Raw genomic sequence first — 6,832 nt, forward strand, 5'->3', positions numbered from 1 at the left:
GTGACCCCGACGTGATCTCTGAGCGCAGATTCTGGGCTGGGGCGCCGAGACGTACTGGCAGAGGGTGCCAATGAAGTTGACCTGGGCGCGGTCGTTGACCTTCTTCTCAAATTGCTCGTTGAAGAGAATACTGGGCACGCTGGTGAGGGGCTCCTTGAGCCGCATTGTGGCTTCGCCGGCCTTACGAAGCAGCTGACTGCCCTCGGTGGTGTTGGCGCAGGTCTTGATGTTCTCCCAGTTGTTGATGTGGTTCTCGGTGGCACAGCGCTGGCCGGGGTACACGTTGTCCGGGAAATTCTTGCCGGCCCGCATCAGGCAGTTGATGAAGTCGAGGGTGGTCAGCGACTCGCGCGTGTACTCAATCTGGTAGGAGTTGGCTAGGATGTGCTCGATGGCGCAGGCATGCACCTTGTTGCCGTAGCACTCGTTCGGTCCATGGTGGCAGGTGAAGGTCACCTCGGCGCCCTGCGTGATGAACTGGGACTTGCCGAACGGCACAAATGTGAGATCCACCACATCGCGCAGCTCTCTTTACGGCCGGATACAGCTGCTCCGTAATGAACTTGGCGCTGTCCGGGCACAGGGACTCGTAGTAAATGGCAATGGGCACCTTGCCAGCGCTGTGGACGGAGGCGACAAGGCAGCCCAGCAGCAGGCAGACACCAATGAATTTGTGACTCATTTCGCTTTTTATTGAATTTTCGGACACGTAACCAGCGGCAGTTCTTTTGCGAGAGACGTCTAAGCGCGATTTGCAGAGATTTTTGACTCGAGGGGGAGGGCTAATATATTTGCTTGCTACTAGGGCACTTGCAGGATCATGCTGGGTCGATTCCGTGCTCGGCGACGGCAACTCAGCGTCAGCGCCCGACTGCATGTGGAGCAGTGTGTGATGCTCGGCTTGGCAATTTCCACATGCCCCTGACTTGCAGCGTTGCAATGAATGGCCTTTGTTGAGGCAGTTTAGACATAAATGGCGCTTCTTCACCTCCTTGTATCGAGAAAAAACAGGGAGATCTATAAATGCCTGGCATCGGGATATGTAGTGATCGGAGGATTTGCAATACTTGCATGTTGAGCTATTATGATCGTTAATGGAGGCGATTAGGGTGCTAGGTTTACTTTCTCCCACCTGCTGGCGAGGAATTGTTACCATAGCCGATCCCAAAATTTCCAGCATCCGACATCTTGCTTCCAAGAATGTGGCCATGCCTGACCACCGAGGCAATCCTGACGTCGGCAAGTTCTCTTCCCATTTCTCCTTGGTCTTGTGGTCCACTTTCGTGCCTATGATGAAGATCAGCAACCCATCGGAAATCTCCTGCGGGGTCGCCAAGGTCTGAAGTGCACGCAAGTGCGAATTGATTTTATCTCTGAGCGCGCGAAAGCCGATAGCCGAGCCCTTCTCCACCCCTTGCAGCCCGAAAATAGCCTTGACGTGTGCCTGAAAATGTAACAGTTTATTATCGAATCGCAACATTAGTAAATTCAACGCCTTGTCGTAATTCTCCTCAGAAAGTTCCAAGGAACGAATCGTATCCAGCGCAGCACCATCTAGACATCCACGAAGATATTGGAATTTTTCGATGATTGGTATATGATGGTATTTGTGCACCATTGTCGAAAACATCGCGTGGAATTCTGGCCAATCCATGTAGCTCCCACCGAATCGCGGAAGCTGCAACTCGGGCATTCGAGAACGGCCTATACTATTATAGGCGAACAACGACGAATTCCCCTCGAGAGTATGCGGAGCCGTTGAATTGGCAACATTTACCGTGCGAGCAGCCATCAACTCCCGCGACAGCCTGGACCTAACCTTGACATAAACATTCGAAAAGTCCAGCCGGGCATCATGGGCTAACGCAGGAAATCCAGCCTTTCAAGGCTCGTTTGAGCCGCATCGAAATCCGCATTCATTCGCTCGATCTGCTCTAAGCGAGCTTGAACTTCTGCCTCATCTAACTCGGCAAGCTCTTCCTTGGTGAGAAAGCGATCCATGGCCTTTAGTTGGCGCGCAATGGACTCGGCCTTGTGCTTGTAGAAATCAACATCACTCGGCATTGCTGCGTTCGCGACATTGGTAGGCTCAGGTGCTGCCATGTTGAGGTTTCAAAAGAGTCACTCAGCACGACCGAAAAAGACACCCTGTATACGTATAAACGTGGGAACCGAAAGCAAAGGGATTACAGCTAATGCCTGGCATCGGGATATGTAGTGATCGGAGGATTTGCAATACTTGCATGTTGAGCTATTATGATCGTTAATGGAGGTGATTAGGGTGCTAGGTTTACTTTCTCCCACCTGCTGGCTAGGAATTGTTACCATAGCCGATCCCAAATTTTCCAGGATTCGACATCTTGCTTCCAAGAATGAGGCCATGCTTGACCACCGAGGCAATCCTGACGTCGGCAAGTTCTTTTCCCATTTCTGCTTGGTCTTGTGGTCCAATTTCGTGCCTATGATGAAGATCGCGACATTGGTAGGCTCAGGTGCTGCCATGTTGAGGATTTAAAAGAGTCACTCAGCACGACCGAAAAATACGTATAAACGTGGGAACCGAAAGCAAAGGGATTACAGCTAATGCCTGGCATCGGGATATGTAGTGATCGGAGGATTTGCAATAGCCAGCAGGTGGGAGAACCCACGTTTATACGTATACAGGTTGTCTTTTTCGGTCGTGCTGACTGACTCTTTTAAAACCTCAACAAGGCAGCACCTGAGCCTACCAATGTCGCGAACGCAGCAATGCCGAGTGATGTAGATTTCTACAAGCACAAGGCCGAGTCCATTGCGCGCCAACTAAAGGCCATGGATCGCTTTCTCACCAAGGAAGAGCTTGCCGAGTTAGATGAGGCAGAACTTCAAGCTCGCTTAGAGCAGATCGAGCGAATGAATGCGGATTTCGATGCCGCTCAAACGAGCCTCGAAAGGCTGGATTTCCTGCAGTTAGCCCATGATGCCCGGCTGGACTTTTCGAATGTTTATGTCAAGGTTAGGTCCAGGCTGTCGCGGGAGTTGATGGCTGCTCGCACGGTAAATGTTGCCAATTCAACGGCTCGGCATACTCTCGAGGGGAATTCGTCGTTGTTCGCCTATAATAGTATAGGCCGTTCTCGAATGCCCGAGTTGCAGCTTCCGCGATTCGGTGGGAGCTACATGGATTGGCCAGAATTCTACGCGATGTTTTCGACAATGGTGCACAAAGACCATCGTATACCAATCATCGAAAAATTCCAATATCTTCGTGGATGTCTAGATGGTGCTGCGCTGGATACGATTCGTTCCTTGGAACTTTCTGAGGAGAATTACGACAAGGCGTTGAATTTACTAATGTTGCGATTCGATAATAAACTGTTACATTTTCAGGCACACGTCAAGGCTATTTTCGGGCTGCAAGGGGTGGAGAAGGGCTCGGCTATCGGCTTGCGCGCGCTCAGCGATAAAATCAATTCGCACTTGCGTGCACTTCAGACCTTGGCGACCCCGCAGGAGATTTCCGATGGGTTGCTGATCTTCATCATAGGCACGAAATTGGACCACAAGACCAAGGAGAAATGGAAAGAGAACTTGCCGACGTCAGGCTTGCCTCGGTGGTCAAGCATGGCCTCATTCTTGGAAGCAAGATGTCGAATCCTGGAAAATTTGGGATCGGCTATGGTAACAATTCCTAGCCAGCAGGTGGGAGAAAGTAAACCTAGCACCCTAATCACCTCCATTAACGATCATAATAGCTCAACATGCAAGTATTGCAAATCCTCCGATCACTACATATCCCGATGCCAGGCATTAGCTGTAATCCCTTTGCTTTCGGTTCCCACGTTTATACGTATACAGGGTGTCTTTTTCGGTCGTGCTGAGTGACTCTTTTGAAACCTCAACATGGCAGCACCTGAGCCTACCAATGTCGCGAACGCAGCAATGCCGAGTGATGTTGATTTCTACAAGCACAAGGCCGAGTCCATTGCGCGCCAACTAAAGGCCATGGATCGCTTTCTCACCAAGGAAGAGCTTGCCGAGTTAGATGAGGCAGAACTTCAAGCTCGCTTAGAGCAGATCGAGCGAATGAATGCGGATTTCGATGCCGCTCAAACGAGCCTTGAAAGGCTGGATTTCCTGCAGTTAGCCCATGATGCCCGGCTGGACTTTTCGAATGTTTATGTCAAGGTTAGGTCCAGGCTGTCGCGGGAGTTGATGGCTGCTCGCACGGTAAATGTTGCCAATTCAACGGCTCGGCATACTCTCGAGGGGAATTCGTCGTTGTTCGCCTATAATAGTATAGGCCGTTCTCGAATGCCCGAGTTGCAGCTTCCGCGATTCGGTGGGAGCTACATGGATTGGCCAGAATTCTACGCGATGTTTTCGACAATGGTGCACAAAGACCATCGTATACCAATCATCGAAAAATTCCAATATCTTCGTGGATGTCTAGATGGTGCTGCGCTGGATACGATTCGTTCCTTGGAACTTTCTGAGGAGAATTACGACAAGGCGTTGAATTTACTAATGTTGCGATTCGATAATAAACTGTTACATTTTCAGGCACACGTCAAGGCTATTTTCGGGCTGCAAGGGGTGGAAAAGGGCTCGGCTATCGGCTTGCGCGCGCTCAGCGATAAAATCAATTCGCACTTGCGTGCACTTCAGACCTTGGCGACCCCGCAGGAGATTTCCGATGGGTTGCTGATCTTCATCATAGGCACGAAATTGGACCACAAGACCAAGGAGAAATGGGAAGAGAACTTGCCGACGTCAGGATTGCCTCGGTGGTCAAGCATGGCCTCATTCTTGGAAGCAAGATGTCGGATGCTGGAAAATTTGGGATCGGCTATGGTAACAATTCCTAGCCAGCAGGTGGGAGAAAGTAAACCTAGCACCCTAATCACCTCCATTAACTATCATAATAGCTCAACATGCAAGTATTGCAAATCCTCCGATCACTACATATCCCGATGCCAGGCATTAGCTGTAATCCCTTTGCTTTCGGTTCCCACGTTTATACGTATACAGGGTGTCTTTTTCGGTCGTGCTGAGTGACTTTTTTAAAACCTCAACATGGCAGCACCTGAGCCTACCAATGTCGCGAACGCAGCAATGCCGAGTGATGTAGATTTCTACAAGCACAAGGCCGAGTCCATCGCGCGCCAACTAAAGGCCATGGATCGCTTTCTCACCAAGGAAGAGCTTGCCGAGTTAGATGAGGCAGAAGTTCAAGCTCGCTTAGAGCAGATCGAGCGAATGAATGCGGATTTCGATTCCGCTCAAACGAGCCTTGAAAGGCTGGATTTCCTGCAGTTAGCCCATGATGCCCGGCTGGACTTTTCGAATGTTTATGTCAAGGTTAGGTCCAGGCTGTCGCGGGAGTTGATGGCTGCTCGCACGGTAAATGTTGCCAATTCAACGGCTCGGCATCCTCTCGAGGGGAATTCGTCGTTGTTCGCCTATAATAGTATAGGCCGTTCTCGAATGCCCGAGTTGCAGCTTCCGCGATTAGGTGGGAGCTACATGGATTGGCCAGAATTCCACGCGATGTTTTCGACAATGGTGCACAAAGACCATCGTATACCAATCATCGAAAAATTCCAATATCTTCGTGGATGTCTAGATGGTGCTGCGCTGGATACGATTCGTTCCTTGGAACTTTCTGAGGAGAATTACGACAAGGCGTTGAATTTACTAATGTTGCGATTCGATAATAAACTGTTACATTTTCAGGCACACGTCAAGGCTATTTTCGGGCTGCAAGGGGTGGAGAAGGGCTCGGCTATCGGCTTGCGCGCGCTCAGCGATAAAATCAATTCGCACTTGCGTGCACTTCAGACCTTGGCGACCCCGCAGGAGATTTCCGATGGGTTGCTGATCTTCATCATAGGCACGAAATTGGACCACAAGACCAAGGAGAAATGGGAAGAGAACTTGCCGACGTCAGGATTGCCTCGGTGGTCAAGCATGGCCTCATTCTTGGAAGCAAGATGTCGGATGCTGGAAAATTTGGGATCGGCTATGGTAACAATTCCTAGCCAGCAGGTGGGAGAAAGTAAACCTAGCACCCTAATCACCTCCATTAACGATCATAATAGCTCAACATGCAAGTATTGCAAATCCTCCGATCACTACATATCCCGATGCCAGGCATTAGCTGTAATCCCTTTGCTTTCGGTTCCCACGTTTATACGTATACAGGGTGTCTTTTTCGGTCGTGCTGAGTGACTCTTTTAAAACCTCAACATGGCAGCACCTGAGCCTACCAATGTCGCGAACGCAGCAATGCCGAGTGATGTAGATTTCTACAAGCACAAGGCCGAGTCCATCGCGCGCCAACTAAAGGCCATGGATCGCTTTCTCACCAAGGAAGAGCTTGCCAAATTAGATGAGGCAGAACTTCAAGCTCGCTTAGAGCAGATCGAGCGAATGAATGCGGATTTCGATGCCGCTCAAACGAGCCTTGAAAGCCTGGATTTCCTGCAGTTAGCCCATGATGCCCGGCTGGACTTTTCGAATGTTTATGTCAAGGTTAGGTCCAGGCTGTCGCGGGAGTTGATGGCTGCTCGCACGGTAAATGTTGCCAATTCAACGGCTCGGCATACTCTCGAGGGGAATTCGTCGTTGTTCGCCTATAATAGTATAGGCCGTTCTCGAATGCCCGAGTTGCAGCTTCCGCGATTCGGTGGGAGCTACATGGATTGGCCAGAATTCCACGCGATGTTTTCGACAATGGTGCACAAAGACCATCGTATACCAATCATCGAAAAATTCCAATATCTTCGTGGATGTCTAGATGGTGCTGCGCTGGATACGATTCGTTCCTTGGAACTTTCTGAGGAGAATTACG

At 50.2% G+C, this 6,832-nt stretch overlaps 1 pseudogene; it reads right to left on the reverse strand.

Annotated features, from left to right (window-relative positions):
* Nucleotides 1-697, reverse strand: LOC117191700 (annotated as a pseudogene).
* Nucleotides 698-6,832: the final 6,135 nt, after the last annotated feature.

The sequence above is a fragment of the Drosophila miranda genome, assembly GCF_003369915.1.
Source record: "Drosophila miranda strain MSH22 chromosome Y unlocalized genomic scaffold, D.miranda_PacBio2.1 Contig_Y1_pilon, whole genome shotgun sequence".
NCBI lineage: Eukaryota > Metazoa > Arthropoda > Insecta > Diptera > Drosophilidae > Drosophila > Drosophila miranda.